The sequence below is a fragment of the Mesoplodon mirus genome (genome assembly GCF_964341445.2).
Source record: "Mesoplodon mirus genome assembly, chromosome: 1".
NCBI lineage: Eukaryota > Metazoa > Chordata > Mammalia > Artiodactyla > Ziphiidae > Mesoplodon > Mesoplodon mirus.
In genome coordinates this window covers 199390452-199405348 of record NC_138976.1, presented here as the reverse complement: position 1 = coordinate 199405348, position 14897 = coordinate 199390452, and positions in this window count along the sequence as shown.

Here is a 14897-nt window from a genome sequence, read left to right as displayed (position 1 = left end):
ATGACATATCCTTTGAAAATGTTTTAGAGATCCTACCAGTCTCTGAAAACATCCTTGTGCCTTGTTTCAGTTCCAGTTTGATGTATATTTTCTGCCTTGCACCCGATTATTCCTACATCTGATGGATGTCCTCGGGAATCTAATTCTGGTATTGATTGTTTTTGCTGATTGTCTCCCCTTGTATCTGCTTTCTTCATTATTGTGTAAATTTAGATCATGAACCCATGTTTAGCTAAACAGCTGACCTTGTAAAAGGCTTAGGTGTGAACACTCGTAAGTTTCAGCAGAAAGTCGGCAAAGATTTATTTGTGTCCCTCCAATTAGTGGCCCCCAAGGACCCCGTTTTCTACAAGTGTTGGTCCAATACTCCCTCTAGAGGCAGGGGACTCAGACAGGTCTGCTTTACGGCCCCTGATATGGGGCAGGGGCAGTGGGCGGCCTGTGGCCTCGGCAGGAGCCTCTCCGCGTGTTTCCCAGGGACACATCTGCCTGCGAACTTCGGTCACCTGGCAGGCAGCTACGATGCCCAGACCTATGCTCAGCTGTGCAGCGAGGTGTACTGTGTGGACAGGTTCCACACACACTTCAAGTAAGAGGGCGGCCTGAGTGGAAAGGTGAGAGTTTGGGCAGCTGTGCAGAGAAAGAAGGCGCACTTTGGCCTGGGCCTAAATGCTTGTGATACTCCACTGGGCCTGCCGGGCACTGAGGGCCCTGCCCTGGGCCCCCTGCACCCATGCCCTTTGTTCAGTCACAGCAGAGATGGCCACACCCACTCCCTCAGTCAGGGCAGTGTTCAACCTCCCTCAGCCCCGCCCCCTCTCCGAAGGTTACCATAGACTACAGAGGCTGCATTCTGAGGCCAGGGCTTTCTGAGAATGCCAAGGGCACACATGATGACCTTAAATGATTGCCTCCTGTGTCAGTTTTGGTAAACTTTAGGAGCTAGGAAATGGTCCCCTTTACAGAAATGTTCAAATTTACTGGCATTTCATATATTCTCTGCTATAACATTGTCCTGACTCTTTCTGTATATTCTTTACTTATGTTTTTGTTTTCCTTAATCAAAGTGTGTCTTTTAAATCTTTTCAAAGAAGATTCTTTGGTCTTACTATATCACCTGAATTTTATACGTTTTCTGCTGTATTAAGTTCTGCTCATATCTTTATTTATCTTTTTTCTATGTTCTCAGGGTTTATTGTTTTCATCTTCTGATGTCAGTTAAAACACTTGGTTATTCATTCTAATAAATCTTTTTACTTATAAAGATTTGAACTTTTGAAGATTCCAGCTTACTTGTAAGTTTCTAAGGGTCAGGTCCTCTCCATTGTTGCTGGCCTAAGGCTTAGTTCACCATATAGCAGTGTATATATTGACCTATATTCCCCTCGACTTTCTGTGATTCCCTACATCTCACCTTTCTTTGCAGACAAGCCATTTGAAATACCCTTAACTTATTTCACAGCCAATAAGTCTTTGAAATAATGTGTATTTTTTAGAGAAATCTTCTTATATAATTAGGCAGAAAATCTGACCTGCCATAGTTTTCAAAACAGCATAATTTCACTCTTCTCAATGATTAATCTGTTGTATTACACAACCTTTGAGTATTTAGCTTTATCCATGACATATCCTTTAAAAATGTTTTAGAGATCCTACCAGTCTTTGAAAACATCCTTGTGCCTTGTTTCAGTTCCAGTTTGATGGATATTTTCTGGCTTGCACCGGATTATTTCTACATCTGATGGATGGCCTTGGGAATCTAATTCTGGTATTGATTGTTTTTGCTGATTGTCTCCCCTTGTAGCTGCTTTCTTCATTATTGTGTAAATTTAGACCATGAGCTCATGTTTAGCTAAACAGCTGACCTTGTAAGAGGCTTAGTTGTGAACGCTCGTAAGTTTCAGCAGAAAGTCAGCAAAGATTTATTTGTGTCCCTCCAATGAGTGGCCCACAAGCACCCCGTTTTCTACAAGTGTTGGTCCAATACTCCCTCTAGAGTCAGGGGACTCAGACAGGTCTGCTTTGCAGCCCCCGATCTGGGGCAGGGGCAGTGGGTGGCCTGTGGCCCGGGCAGGAGCCACTCCACGTGTGTCCCAGGAACCCATCTGCCTGCGAACCTCCGTCACCTGGCAGGAAGCTACGATGCCCCGACCTATGCTCAGCTGTGCAGCGAGGTGTACTGCGCAGACAGGTTCCACACACCCTTCAAATAAGTGGGAGGCCTGTGTGGAAATGTGAGAGTTTGGGCAGCTGTGCAGACAAAGAAAGCCCCCTTTGGCCTGGGCCTAAATGCTTGTGACACTCCACTGGGCCTGCCGGGCTCTGAGGGCCCTGCCCTGGGCCCCCTGCTCCCCTGCCCTTTGTTCAGTCACAGCAGAGATGGCCACACACACTCCCTCAGTGAGGGCAGTGTTCCAACCTCCCTCAGCCCCGCCCCCTCTCCGCAGGTTACCATAGACTACAGAGGCTGCATTCTGAGGCCAGGGCGTTCTGAGAATGCCAAGGGCAGACATGATGACCTTAAAAGATTTCCTCTTGTGTCAGTTTTGGTAAACTTTAGGAGCTAGGAAATGGTCCCCTTTACAGAAATGTTCAAATTTACTGGCATTTCATATATTCTCTGCTCTAACATTGTCCTGACTCTTTCTGTATATTCTTTTTTTTTTTTTTTTTTTTTTTTTTTTGCTGTACGCGGGCCTCTCACTGCTGTGGCCTCTCCCGTTGCGGAGCACAGGCTCCGGACACACAGGCTCCGCGGCCATGGCTCGCGGGCCCAGCCGCTCCGCGGCATGTGGGATCTTCCGGGATCGGGGCACGAACCCGTGTCCCCTGCATCGGCAGGCGGACTCTCAACCACTGCGCCACCAGGGAAGCCGCTGTATATTCTTTACTTATGTTTTTGTTTTCCTTAATCAAAGTGTGTCTTTTAAATCTTTTCAAAGAAGATTCTTTGGACTTACTAAATCACCTGAATTTTATACGTTTTCTGTTGTATTAAGTTCTGCTCATATCTTTATTTATCTTTTTTCTATGTTCTCAGGGTTTATTGTTTTCATCTTCTGATGTCAATTAAAACACTTGGTTATTCATTTTAATAAATCTTTTTAGTTATAAAGATTTGAACTTTTGAAGATTCCAGCTTACTTGTAAGTTTCTAAGGGTCAGGTCCTCTCCATTTTTGCTGGCCTAAGGCTTAGTTCACCATATAGCAATGTATATATTGACCTATATTCCCCTCGACTTTCTGTGATTCCCTACATCTCACCTTTCTTTGCAGACAAGCCATTTGAAATACCCTTAACTTATTTCACAGCCAATAAGTCTTTGAAATAATGTGTATTTTTTAGAGAAATCTTCTTATATAATTAGGCAGAAAATCTGACCTGCCATAGTTTTCAAAACAGCATAATTTCACTCTTCTCAATGATTAATCTGTTGTATTACACAACCTCTGAGTATTTAGCTTTATCCATGACATATCCTTTAAAAATGTTTTAGAGATCCTACCAGTCTTTGAAAACATCCTTGTGCCTTGTTTCAGTTCCAGTTTGATGGATATTTTCTGCCTTGCACCGGATTATTTCTACATCTGATGGATGGCCTTGGGAATCTAATTCTGGTATTGATTGTTTTTGCTGATTGTCTCCCCTTGTAGCTGCTTTCTTCATTATTGTGTAAATTTAGACCATGAGCTCATGTTTAGCTAAACAGCTGACCTTTTAAGAGGCTTAGTTGTGAACGCTCGTAAGTTTCAGCAGAAAGTCAGCAAAGATTTATTTGTGTCCCTCCAATGAGTGGCCCGCAAGCACCCCGTTTTCTACAAGTGTTGGTCCAATACTCCCTCTAGAGTCAGGGGACTCAGACAGGTCTGCTTTGCAGCCCCCGATCTGGGGCAGGGGCAGTGGGTGGCCTGTGGCCCGGGCAGGAGCCACTCCACGTGTGTCCCAGGAACCCATCTGCCTGCGAACCTCCGTCACCTGGCAGGAAGCTACGATGCCCCGACCTATGCTCAGCTGTGCAGCGAGGTGTACTGCGCAGACAGGTTCCACAAACCCTTCAAATAAGTGGGCGGCCTGTGTGGAAATGTGAGAGTTTGGGCAGCTGTGCAGACAAAGAAAGCCCCCTTTGGCCTGGGCCTAAATGCTTGTGACACTCCACTGGGCCTGCCGGGCTCTGAGGGCCCTGCCCTGGGCCCCCTGCTCCCCTGCCCTTTGTTCAGTCACAGCAGAGATGGCCACACACACTCCCTCAGTGAGGGCAGTGTTCCAACCTCCCTCAGCCCCCCCCCTCTCCGCAGGTTACCATAGACTACAGAGGCTGCATTCTGAGGCCAGGGCGTTCTGAGAATGCCAAGGGCAGACATGATGACCTTAAAATATTTCCTCTTGTGTCAGTTTTGGTAAACTTTAGGAGCTAGGAAATGGTCCCCTTTACAGAAATGTTCAAATTTACTGGCATTTCATATATTCTCTGCTCTAACATTGTCCTGACTCTTTCTGTATATTCTTTTTTTTTTTTTTTTTTTTTTTTTTTTTGCTGTACGCGGGCCTCTCACTGCTGTGGCCTCTCCCGTTGCAGAGCACAGGCTCCGGACACACAGGCTCCGCGGCCATGGCTCGCGGGCCCAGCCGCTCCGCGGCATGTGGGATCTTCCGGGATCGGGGCACGAACCCGTGTCCCCTGCATCGGCAGGCGGACTCTCAACCACTGCGCCACCAGGGAAGCCCCTGTATATTCTTTACTTATGTTTTTGATTTCCTTAATCAAAGTGTGTCTTTTAAATCTTTTCAAAGAAGATTCTTTGGAATTACTAAATCACCTGAATTTTATACGTTTTCTGTTGTATTAAGTTCTGCTCATATCTTTATTTATCTTTTTTCTATGTTCTCAGGGTTTATTGTTTTCATCTTCTGATGTCAATTAAAACACTTGCTTATTCATTTTAATAAATCTTTTTAGTTATAAAGATTTGAACTTTTGAAGATTCCAGCTTACTTGTAAGTTTCTAAGGGTCAGGTCCTCTCCATTTTTGCTGGCCTAAGGCTTAGTTCACCATATAGCAATGTATATATTGACCTATATTCCCCTCGACTTTCTGTGATTCCCTACATCTCACCTTTCTTTGCAGACAAGCCATTTGAAATACCCTTAACTTATTTCACAGCCAATAAGTCTTTGAAATAATGTGTATTTTTTAGAGAAATCTTCTTATATAATTAGGCAGAAAATCTGTCCTGCCATAGTTTTCAAAACAGCATAATTTCACTCTTCTCAATGATTAATCTGTTGTATTACACAACCTCTGAGTATTTAGCTTTATCAATGACATGTACTTTAAAAATGTTTTGGAGATCCTACCAGTCTTTGAACACATCCTTGTGCGTAGTTTCAGTTCCAGTTTGATGTATATTTTCTGCCTTGCACCGGATTATTCCTACATCTGATGGATGGATTTGGGAATCTAATTCTGGTATTGATTGTTTTTGCTGATTGTCTCCCCTTGTAGCTGCTTTCTTCATTATTGTGTAAATTTAGACCATGAGCTCATGTTTAGCTAAACAGCTGACCTTGTAAGAGGCCTAGATGTGAACGCTCGTAAGGTTCAGCAGAAAGTCGGCAAAGATTTATTTGTGTCCCTCCAATGAGTGGCCCGCAAGGACCCCGTTTTCTACAAGTGTCGGTCCAATACTCCCTCTAGAGGCAGGGGACTCAGACAGGGCTGCTTTGCGGCCCCCGATCTGGGGCAGGGGCAGTGGGCGGCCTGTGGCCCGGGCAGGAGCCTCTCTGCGTGTGTACCAGGAACCCATCTGCCTGCGAATCTCGGTCACCTGGCAGGAAGATACGATGCCCCGACCTATGCTCAGGTGTGCAGCGAGGTGTACTGCGCGGACAGGTTCCACACACCCTTCAAGTAAGAGGGCTGCCTGAGTGGAAAGGTGAGAGTTTGTGCAGCTGTGCAGACAAAGAAGGCACCCTTTGGCCTTGGCCTAAATGCTTGTGACACTCCACTGGGCCTGCCGGGCTCTGAGGGCCCTGCCCTGGGCCCCCTGCTCCCCTGCCCTTTGTTCAGTCACAGCAGAGATGGCCACACACACTCCCTCAGTGAGGGAAGTGTTCCAACCTCCCTCAGCCCCGCCCCCTCTCCGCAGGTTACCATAGACTACAGAGGCTGCATTCTGAGGCCAGGACATTCTGAGAATGCCAAGGGCCGACATGATGACCTTAAATGATTTCCTCTTGTGTCAGTTTTGGTAAACTTTAGGAGCTAGGAAATGGTCCCCTTTACAGAAATGTTCAAATTTACTGGCATTTCATATATTCTCTGCTATAACATTGTCCTGACTCTTTCTGTATATTCTTTACTTATGTTTTTGTTTTCCTTAATCAAAGTGTGTCTTTTAAATCTTTTCAAAGAAGATTCTTTGGTCTTACTATATCACCTGAATTTTATACGTTTTCTGCTGTATTAAGTTCTGCTCATATCTTTATTTATCTTTTTTCTATGTTCTCAGGGTTTATTGTTTTCATCTTCTGATGTCAGTTAAAACACTTGGTTATTCATTTTAATAAATCTTTTTACTTATAAAGATTTGAACTTTTGAAGATTCCAGCTTACTTGTAAGTTTCTAAGGGTCAGGTCCTCTCCATTGTTGCTGGCCTAAGGCTTAGTTCACCATATAGCAATGTATATATTGACCTATATTCCCCTCGACTTTCTGTGATTCCCTACATCTCACCTTTCTTTGCAGACAAGCCATTTGAAATACCCTTAAGTTATTTCACAGCCAATAAGTCTTTGAAATAATGTGTATTTTTTAGAGAAATCTTCTTATATAATTAGGCAGAAAATCTGACCTGCCATGGTTTTCAAAACAGCATAATTTCACTCTTCTCAATGATTAATCTGTTGTATTACACAACCTCTGAGTATTTAGCTTTATCAATGACATATCCTTTAAAAATGTTTTAGAGATCCTACCAGTCTTTGAAAACATCCTTGTGCCTTGTTTCAGTTCCAGTTTGATGTATATTTTCTGCCTTGCACCCGATTATTCCTACATCTGATGGATGTCCTTGGGAATCTAATTCTGGTATTGATTGTTTTTGCTGATTGGCTCCCGTTGTAGCTGCTTTCTTCATTATTGTGTAAATTTAGATCATGAGCTCATGTTTAGCTAAACAGCTGACCTTGTAAAAGGCTTAGGTGTGAACACTCGTAAGTTTCAGCAGAAAGTCGGCAAAGATTTATTTGTGTCCCTCCAATGAGTGGCCCGCAAGGACCCCGTTTTCTACAAGTGTTGGTCCAATACTCCCTCTACAGGCAGGGGACTCAGACAGGTCTGCTTTGCGGCCCCTGATCTGGGGCAGGGGCAGTGGGCGGCCTGTGGCCCGGGCAGGAGCCTCTCCGCGTGTGTCCCAGGGACATATCTGCCTGCGAACTTTGGTCACCTGGCAGGAAGCTACGATGCCCAGACCTATGCTCAGCTGTGCAGCGAGGTGTACTGTGTGGACAGGTTCCACACACACTTCAAGTAAGGGGGCGGCCTGAGTGGAAAGGTGAGAGTTTGGGCAGCTGTGCAGACAAAGAAGGCACACTTTGGCCTGGGCCTAAATGCTTGTGACACTCCACTGGGCCTGCCGGGCTCTGAGGGCCCTGCCCTGCGCCCCCTGCACCCCTGCCCTTTGTTCAGTCACAGCAGAGATGGCCACACCCACTCCCTCAGTCAGGGCAGTGTTCAACCTCCCTCAGCCCCGCCCCCTCTCCAAAGGTTACCATAGACTACAGAGGCTGCATTCTGAGGCCAGGGCGTTTTGAGAATGCCAAGGGCAGACATGATGACCTTAAATGATTTCCTCCTGTGTCAGTTTTGGTAAACTTTAGGAGCTAGGAAATGGTCCCCTTTACAGAAATGTTCAAATTTACTGGCATTTCATATATTCTCTGCTATAACATTGTCCTGACTCTTTCTGTATATTCTTTACTTATGTTTTTGTTTTCCTTAATCAAAGTGTGTCTTTTAAATCTTTTCAAAGAAGATTCTTTGGTCTTACTATCTCACCTGAATTTTATACGTTTTCTGTTGTATTAAGTTCTGCTCATATCTTTATTTATCTTTTTTCTATGTTCTCAGGGTTTATTGTTTTCATCTTCTGATGTCAGTTAAAACACTTGGTTATTCATTTTAATAAATCTTTTTACTTATAAAGATTTGAACTTTTGAAGATTCCAGCTTACTTGTAAGTTTCTAAGGGTCAGGTCCTCTCCATTGTTGCTGGCCTAAGGATTAGTTCACCATATAGCAGTGTATATATTGACCTATATTCCCCTCGACTTTCTGTGATTCCCTACATCTCACCTTTCTTTGCAGACAAGCCATTTGAAATACCCTTAACTTATTTCACAGCCAATAAGTCTTTGAAATAATGTGTATTTTTTAGAGAAATCTTCTTATATAATTAGGCAGAAAATCTGACCTGCCATAGTTTTCAAAACAGCATAATTTCACTCTTCTCAATGATTAATCTGTTGTATTACACAACCTTTGAGTATTTAGCTTTATCCATGACATATCCTTTAAAAATGTTTTAGAGATCCTACCAGTCTTTGAAAACATCCTTGTGCCTTGTTTCAGTTCCAGTTTGATGGATATTTTCTGGCTTGCACCGGATTATTTCTACATCTGATGGATGGCCTTGGGAATCTAATTCTGGTATTGATTGTTTTTGCTGATTGTCTCCCCTTGTAGCTGCTTTCTTCATTATTGTGTAAATTTAGACCATGAGCTCATGTTTAGCTAAACAGCTGACCTTTTAAGAGGCTTACTTGTGAACGCTCGTAAGTTTCAGCAGAAAGTCAGCAAAGATTTATTTGTGTCCCTCCAATGAGTGGCCCGCAAGCACCCCGTTTTCTACAAGTGTTGGTCCAATACTCCCTCTAGAGTCAGGGGACTCAGACAGGTCTGCTTTGCAGCCCCCGATCTGGGGCAGGGGCAGTGGGTGGCCTGTGGCCCGGGCAGGAGCCACTCCACGTGTGTCCCAGGAACCCATCTGCCTGCGAACCTCCGTCACCTGGCAGGAAGCTACGATGCCCCGACCTATGCTCAGCTGTGCAGCGAGGTGTACTGCGCAGACAGGTTCCACAAACCCTTCAAATAAGTGGGCGGCCTGTGTGGAAATGTGAGAGTTTGGGCAGCTGTGCAGACAAAGAAAGCCCCCTTTGGCCTGGGCCTAAATGCTTGTGACACTCCACTGGGCCTGCCGGGCTCTGAGGGCCCTGCCCTGGGCCCCCTGCTCCCCTGCCCTTTGTTCAGTCACAGCAGAGATGGCCACACACACTCCCTCAGTGAGGGCAGTGTTCCAACCTCCCTCAGCCGCCCCCCTCTCCGCAGGTTACCATAGACTACAGAGGCTGCATTCTGAGGCCAGGGAGTTCTGAGAATGCCAAGGGCAGACATGATGACCTTAAAAGATTTCCTCTTGTGTCAGTTTTGGTAAACTTTAGGAGCTAGGAAATGGTCCCCTTTACAGAAATGTTCAAATTTACTGGCATTTCATATATTCTCTGCTCTAACATTGTCCTGACTCTTTCTGTATATTCTTTTTTTTTTTTTTTTTTTTTTTTTTTTGCTGTACGCGGACCTCTCACTGCTGTGGCCTCTCCCGTTGCGGAGCACAGGCTCCGGACACACAGGCTCCGCGGCCATGGCTCGCGGGCCCAGCCGCTCCGCGGCATGTGGGATCTTCCGGGATCGGGGCACGAACCCGTGTCCCCTGCATCGGCAGGCGGACTCTCAACCACTGCGCCACCAGGGAAGCCCCTGTATATTCTTTACTTATGTTTTTGTTTTCCTTAATCAAAGTGTGTCTTTTAAATCTTTTCAAAGAAGATTCTTTGGACTTACTAAATCACCTGAATTTTATACGTTTTCTGTTGTATTAAGTTCTGCTCATATCTTTATTTATCTTTTTTCTATGTTCTCAGGGTTTATTGTTTTCATCTTCTGATGTCAATTAAAACACTTGGTTATTCATTTTAATAAATATTTTTAGTTATAAAGATTTGAACTTTTGAAGATTCCAGCTTACTTGTAAGTTTCTAAGGGTCAGGTCCTCTCCATTTTTGCTGGCCTAAGGCTTAGTTCACCATATAGCAATGTATATATTGACCTATATTCCCCTCGACTTTCTGTGATTCCCTACATCTCACCTTTCTTTGCAGACAAGCCATTTGAAATACCCTTAACTTATTTCACAGCCAATAAGTCTTTGAAATAATGTGTATTTTTTAGAGAAATCTTCTTATATAATTAGGCAGAAAATCTGACCTGCCATAGTTTTCAAAACAGCATAATTTCACTCTTCTCAATGATTAATCTGTTGTATTACACAACCTCTGAGTATTTAGCTTTATCAATGACATGTACTTTAAAAATGTTTTGGAGATCCTACCAGTCTTTGAACACATCCTTGTGCGTAGTTTCAGTTCCAGTTTGATGTATATTTTCTGCCTTGCACCGGATTATTCCTACATCTGATGGATGGATTTGGGAATCTAATTCTGGTATTGATTGTTTTTGCTGATTGTCTCCCCTTGTAGCTGCTTTCTTCATTATTGTGTAAATTTAGACCATGAGCTCATGTTTAGCTAAACAGCTGACCTTGTAAGAGGCCTAGATGTGAACGCTCGTAAGGTTCAGCAGAAAGTCGGCAAAGATTTATTTGTGTCCCTCCAATGAGTGGCCCGCAAGGACCCCGTTTTCTACAAGTGTCGGTCCAATACTCCCTCTAGAGGCAGGGGACTCAGACAGGGCTGCTTTGCGGCCCCCGATCTGGGGCAGGGGCAGTGGGCGGCCTGTGGCCCGGGCAGGAGCCTCTCTGCGTGTGTACCAGGAACCCATCTGCCTGCGAATCTCGGTCACCTGGCAGGAAGATACGATGCCCCGACCTATGCTCAGGTGTGCAGCGAGGTGTACTGCGCGGACAGGTTCCACACACCCTTCAAGTAAGAGGGCTGCCTGAGTGGAAAGGTGAGAGTTTGTGCAGCTGTGCAGACAAAGAAGGCACCCTTTGGCCTTGGCCTAAATGCTTGTGACACTCCACTGGGCCTGCCGGGCTCTGAGGGCCCTGCCCTGGGCCCCCTGCTCCCCTGCCCTTTGTTCAGTCACAGCAGAGATGGCCACACACACTCCCTCAGTGAGGGAAGTGTTCCAACCTCCCTCAGCCCCGCCCCCTCTCCGCAGGTTACCATAGACTACAGAGGCTGCATTCTGAGGCCAGGACATTCTGAGAATGCCAAGGGCAGACATGATGACCTTAAATGATTTCCTCTTGTGTCAGTTTTGGTAAACTTTAGGAGCTAGGAAATGGTCCCCTTTACAGAAATGTTCAAATTTACTGGCATTTCATATATTCTCTGCTATAACATTGTCCTGACTCTTTCTGTATATTCTTTACTTATGTTTTTGTTTTCCTTAATCAAAGTGTGTCTTTTAAATCTTTTCAAAGAAGATTCTTTGGTCTTACTATATCACCTGAATTTTATACGTTTTCTGCTGTATTAAGTTCTGCTCATATCTTTATTTATCTTTTTTCTATGTTCTCAGGGTTTATTGTTTTCATCTTCTGATGTCAGTTAAAACACTTGGTTATTCATTTTAATAAATCTTTTTACTTATAAAGATTTGAACTTTTGAAGATTCCAGCTTACTTGTAAGTTTCTAAGGGTCAGGTCCTCTCCATTGTTGCTGGCCTAAGGCTTAGTTCACCATATAGCAATGTATATATTGACCTATATTCCCCTCGACTTTCTGTGATTCCCTACATCTCACCTTTCTTTGCAGACAAGCCATTTGAAATACCCTTAAGTTATTTCACAGCCAATAAGTCTTTGAAATAATGTGTATTTTTTAGAGAAATCTTCTTATATAATTAGGCAGAAAATCTGACCTGCCATGGTTTTCAAAACAGCATAATTTCACTCTTCTCAATGATTAATCTGTTGTATTACACAACCTTTGAGTATTTAGCTTTATCCATGACATATCCTTTAAAAATGTTTTAGAGATCCTACCAGTCTTTGAAAACATCCTTGTGCCTTGTTTCAGTTCCAGTTTGATGGATATTTTCTGGCTTGCACCGGATTATTTCTACATCTGATGGATGGCCTTGGGAATCTAATTCTGGTATTGATTGTTTTTGCTGATTGTCTCCCCTTGTAGCTGCTTTCTTCATTATTGTGTAAATTTAGACCATGAGCTCATGTTTAGCTAAACAGCTGACCTTTTAAGAGGCTTACTTGTGAACGCTCGTAAGTTTCAGCAGAAAGTCAGCAAAGATTTATTTGTGTCCCTCCAATGAGTGGCCCGCAAGCACCCCGTTTTCTACAAGTGTTGGTCCAATACTCCCTCTAGAGTCAGGGGACTCAGACAGGTCTGCTTTGCAGCCCCCGATCTGGGGCAGGGGCAGTGGGTGGCCTGTGGCCCGGGCAGGAGCCACTCCACGTGTGTCCCAGGAACCCATCTGCCTGCGAACCTCCGTCACCTGGCAGGAAGCTACGATGCCCCGACCTATGCTCAGCTGTGCAGCGAGGTGTACTGCGCAGACAGGTTCCACAAACCCTTCAAATAAGTGGGCGGCCTGTGTGGAAATGTGAGAGTTTGGGCAGCTGTGCAGACAAAGAAAGCCCCCTTTGGCCTGGGCCTAAATGCTTGTGACACTCCACTGGGCCTGCCGGGCTCTGAGGGCCCTGCCCTGGGCCCCCTGCTCCCCTGCCCTTTGTTCAGTCACAGCAGAGATGGCCACACACACTCCCTCAGTGAGGGCAGTGTTCCAACCTCCCTCAGCCGCCCCCCTCTCCGCAGGTTACCATAGACTACAGAGGCTGCATTCTGAGGCCAGGGAGTTCTGAGAATGCCAAGGGCAGACATGATGACCTTAAAAGATTTCCTCTTGTGTCAGTTTTGGTAAACTTTAGGAGCTAGGAAATGGTCCCCTTTACAGAAATGTTCAAATTTACTGGCATTTCATATATTCTCTGCTCTAACATTGTCCTGACTCTTTCTGTATATTCTTTTTTTTTTTTTTTTTTTTTTTTTTTTGCTGTACGCGGACCTCTCACTGCTGTGGCCTCTCCCGTTGCGGAGCACAGGCTCCGGACACACAGGCTCCGCGGCCATGGCTCGCGGGCCCAGCCGCTCCGCGGCATGTGGGATCTTCCGGGATCGGGGCACGAACCCGTGTCCCCTGCATCGGCAGGCGGACTCTCAACCACTGCGCCACCAGGGAAGCCCCTGTATATTCTTTACTTATGTTTTTGTTTTCCTTAATCAAAGTGTGTCTTTTAAATCTTTTCAAAGAAGATTCTTTGGACTTACTAAATCACCTGAATTTTATACGTTTTCTGTTGTATTAAGTTCTGCTCATATCTTTATTTATCTTTTTTCTATGTTCTCAGGGTTTATTGTTTTCATCTTCTGATGTCAATTAAAACACTTGGTTATTCATTTTAATAAATATTTTTAGTTATAAAGATTTGAACTTTTGAAGATTCCAGCTTACTTGTAAGTTTCTAAGGGTCAGGTCCTCTCCATTTTTGCTGGCCTAAGGCTTAGTTCACCATATAGCAATGTATATATTGACCTATATTCCCCTCGACTTTCTGTGATTCCCTACATCTCACCTTTCTTTGCAGACAAGCCATTTGAAATACCCTTAACTTATTTCACAGCCAATAAGTCTTTGAAATAATGTGTATTTTTTAGAGAAATCTTCTTATATAATTAGGCAGAAAATCTGACCTGCCATAGTTTTCAAAACAGCATAATTTCACTCTTCTCAATGATTAATCTGTTGTATTACACAACCTCTGAGTATTTAGCTTTATCAATGACATGTACTTTAAAAATGTTTTGGAGATCCTACCAGTCTTTGAACACATCCTTGTGCGTAGTTTCAGTTCCAGTTTGATGTATATTTTCTGCCTTGCACCGGATTATTCCTACATCTGATGGATGGATTTGGGAATCTAATTCTGGTATTGATTGTTTTTGCTGATTGTCTCCCCTTGTAGCTGCTTTCTTCATTATTGTGTAAATTTAGACCATGAGCTCATGTTTAGCTAAACAGCTGACCTTGTAAGAGGCCTAGATGTGAACGCTCGTAAGGTTCAGCAGAAAGTCGGCAAAGATTTATTTGTGTCCCTCCAATGAGTGGCCCGCAAGGACCCCGTTTTCTACAAGTGTCGGTCCAATACTCCCTCTAGAGGCAGGGGACTCAGACAGGGCTGCTTTGCGGCCCCCGATCTGGGGCAGGGGCAGTGGGCGGCCTGTGGCCCGGGCAGGAGCCTCTCTGCGTGTGTACCAGGAACCCATCTGCCTGCGAATCTCGGTCACCTGGCAGGAAGATACGATGCCCCGACCTATGCTCAGGTGTGCAGCGAGGTGTACTGCGCGGACAGGTTCCACACACCCTTCAAGTAAGAGGGCTGCCTGAGTGGAAAGGTGAGAGTTTGTGCAGCTGTGCAGACAAAGAAGGCACCCTTTGGCCTTGGCCTAAATGCTTGTGACACTCCACTGGGCCTGCCGGGCTCTGAGGGCCCTGCCCTGGGCCCCCTGCTCCCCTGCCCTTTGTTCAGTCACAGCAGAGATGGCCACACACACTCCCTCAGTGAGGGAAGTGTTCCAACCTCCCTCAGCCCCGCCCCCTCTCCGCAGGTTACCATAGACTACAGAGGCTGCATTCTGAGGCCAGGACATTCTGAGAATGCCAAGGGCAGACATGATGACCTTAAATGATTTCCTCTTGTGTCAGTTTTGGTAAACTTTAGGAGCTAGGAAATGGTCCCCTTTACAGAAATGTTCAAATTTACTGGCATTTCATATATTCTCTGCTATAACATT